A 3,659-nucleotide genomic window follows, 5' to 3' on the forward strand; every position below is an offset into this window, starting at 1 on the left:
GAGACGATTTACCGCAACTATTGGAAGACGTTGATTTATTCACCAGAGAACGAATGTGGCTTCAATTGGATGGTGCGCCAACACAGTATTCAAATATTGTAAGAAATTATTTGAATAACCGATACAATGNTAGGTGGATTGGGAGATTGGGCGCAGTCGCGTGGCCTCCTCGTTAGACAGATTTAACTTCTCCCGATTTTTTCCTGTGAGGAATGCTGAAAATAATTGTCTATAGCAAAAAACCAACAACCAAGGAGAATATGAAGGAAAGTATTCGGACTGCTTGTGCCGCAATATTTCAAGAAATTCTTTTGAGAGCAGTCACATCATTCAGAAGGCGTATCGACCTATGCATTTAAGAAAATGGACGGAATTTTGAACAGTTAATTCGCTAAGTGTACTACTTAGCGAATTAACTGTTTGAGATTACAAAGTAACTAAATAAAGCACCCCGATAGTGAGAGGCAAGGGGACTCACGTAAATAGAGCACCCCGATAGTGAGAGGCAAGGGGACTCACGTAAATAAAGCACCCCAAAGGGAACAAAAAATTACCACGTCCACGCCGTTGTTCCTGGGTAGTGCTAAGAGTAGTAATTTCTATTAATTTTGGCTAAACTTCTTGTCCGCCATTTTGGTCCGCCATCTTGGATCCGCCATTTTGAATTTTGCAAATCTGACTTCAGATTTGTGATCAGCAATCCCAAAAATCCTCGTAAACTTAATTTGGTGCAAATCGGTTGACTAAAATTTATGTCCGCCATCTTCGTTCGCTATCTTGAAAATTTTAAAACAGCCAAAGTTATCTATGAACGTAAAATTTTCCGTTTTTTCATTTTCCGTTGTCAAAAAAAGGGGTTTCGGTTTTAAAAAAACCACTTCCGGTTAAAGTAACCCACTTTCGGTCAAAATCAAAAGTTGAAAGGTACGCCATTTTGGTTCTTTCTTAAAACCCTACAACTTTTATATAAAACTTTTTTCGATTTCTGGCCACATAAACAAGTTATTGAAGGTGATAGTGTTACGTCCGAGTGTTCAAGGTAACGGTTCGAAGGAACCGTTTACACTTGTCAAACGTACGTTCTCCCTTTATGGTCAGCCGTACTGGCTTTACCGGGGCGGAGAATGAGGGTTTTGGTCGGGAAAATAACTGAACTGATTATTACCGGTTGTAAATTTTATTCCTGACTGTTACTGATTGTGGTTACCGACAGTTACCGACTGCCGTATTGTTACCGACAGTTACCGACTGCCGTGTGGTTACCGACCATTGGTTTATTACAGAGTATGTTACCGGCGGAATTACTAATTCGAATACCTTAAAGAATAGTAAAGTTATTTATTATTAATTCCCTTTTTCGAATACAACGCCTCTCGTCTTTTCTCTATATAAACCTTAAACCGCAGGTCTGATGGCGGAATTGTTGCCGGATACACCACTTTTGGCTTAGTGATTTTTATTACTTTCCACCCGGGTTTAATAATTACGAGATGATTTCTAAGAACTTCTATATTGGTTATAACGCACGGAGCGGGCCTAACCGAATGTTCTGCTGTATTTGTCGGACGTCTGTTGGTTGTTTCCAACGTTGACGGGTCAAACTGTCCGTTGCGTGAGTAATTCCTTAATAAACTTCTCAGGTGGTAATTTCTGCCTCCTCGACGCATACGACGTCTTCTCTGACGGGCCGAAGTATTTGGATGGTGTGTTTCCTGGGAACAGATACACAGAATAAGCGTGCAATCAAGTCGCACCTCTCTTACTCTTGTATCCCGGAAGGGAAACGACAAGCGTGCGCTCGTGACGCACCTCTCTTGTTCTCAGAACAGAAGGAAACGACAAGCGCGCGCTCGTGACGCACCTCTCTTGTCTTCGGAACAGAAAGAAAAGACAATCGTGCGCTCGTGACGCACCTCTCTCGTCTTCGGAACAGAAGGAAACGACAAGCGTGCGCTCGTGACGCACCTCTCTTGTCTTTTAGGACAGGACTGACGCGTGAGAAGCCAGAAATTAAGTAACAATGTAACAACTCCGTTGAAAATAGGAAACAGAACGACAAGTTATAGATATATATGTATATTTATAAAAGAAAGGAATACTCGTTTGTAAATTAAAGAAGCTTAATTATATTACAAAATTCTTACCATAATAGGCTATTCCTAAGTCCGAATGTGACAAAAAAGATTCTAAGTCCGTATTATGAAAATATTTTAAGTCCGTATTACAAAAATATTCTAAGTGCGTATTGACTAAAAATATTCTAAGTTCGTATTGACTGACTGACTGAACTGAACTGACTGACTGACTCCGAATGACTCTACTCTGAATGCTCGAATGATTCTGCCTGTGCCGGTCGCTCCGGCCGCTTATATACCCTACAAAAGGTGCTGATGCAGCACTGTCCCACGGGTCCGTCGTTCAACGGTCTCACGCGGTCAACGGTCTTGCGCTCGCTCGGTTCCCGCGGTCGCGAGGCGTGCCTTATCTCCGCGCGTGCCTTATCTCTGTTTGCTCGCTCAGGCCAGCGCCGGTGGTCCTTCCGCGCAAGTTTTGTCGTGAGAAAAGAGCATTCAAGAATATTGAGAAAATTAAAAGAAACTACTACGGAATTATTACTAATAATATTAACATAAACAGAATTATTAGTGGAATACTATAACTAGCTGATATACTTACATTGCTATAAATCTGCCGTAACGGTTTGTATGCGCAACATTGGTATAATGAATTACATATAACAATAAATCATACATAATTAATCGTGGGCACTTTGAGTGTATAAAAAATTTGTCTCGACTCATGAGCACACAATTGAATAAGCATAATGGAAAAAAATATATTTGCGAAAGGTATGCTTGCATTATATGTATATATATGTGTACGTAAGAGATAATGAGAAATTAATGTATTATATATTTGCAGATGTTTACACTATTTCCATTCTCTGGATAAGGTGAGTGGTAACACCGTAGATTGCAGAAAACTAATTAATAATTGCGCGATTCGGTTATCAGCGGAGGACAACAAATGGCTCAGTTTCGGTAATCATAGCAGGAAGGAACGTCTCCCGTTTGTAGTATACGCCGACTTTGAGAACGTATTACACAAAATTGATGGAGAGCAAACATTATATACGTACCAACATCACAAGGCGTTCAGCATAGGCTATTACGTCTGCTGTTCATACAACGACTCTTTCTCTGCTTATCGGTATCGTCGCGGCAAAACTTGCATCACATGGTTTGTTGAAGAACTCAAGGATTTGGCTCATCGGGTAAAAACTATTTTATCTATCAATGTATCCATAGAATCGTTAACAGAAAAACAAAAGTCAGCTTATCGTAATGCGAGTTACTGTCACGTGTGTGAAAAACCATTTGCAGCGGATGATACAAGAGTTCGCGATCATTGTCATCTGACCGGTCAATACAGAGGTCCCGCGCACTCCAACTGCAACTTAAATTATAAAGATTCGCATTGTATTCCAGTAATTTTTCAGAATTTATATCCGGTTACAATGCATATTTTATTATTAAAGAAGTTGCGACTGCATTTGAAAGAAAAGTTACTGTTCTTTCTATTAACAAGGAGAGATACATATCTTTTTCCAAGAACGTCACGCAACCGGAAAAAAGCTCTCCAAAGAGTTACAATATAGA

This window comes from Pseudomyrmex gracilis, unplaced genomic scaffold, assembly GCF_002006095.1.
Source record: "Pseudomyrmex gracilis isolate BER0280 unplaced genomic scaffold, ASM200609v1 scaffold_1695, whole genome shotgun sequence".
Lineage (NCBI taxonomy): Eukaryota > Metazoa > Arthropoda > Insecta > Hymenoptera > Formicidae > Pseudomyrmex > Pseudomyrmex gracilis.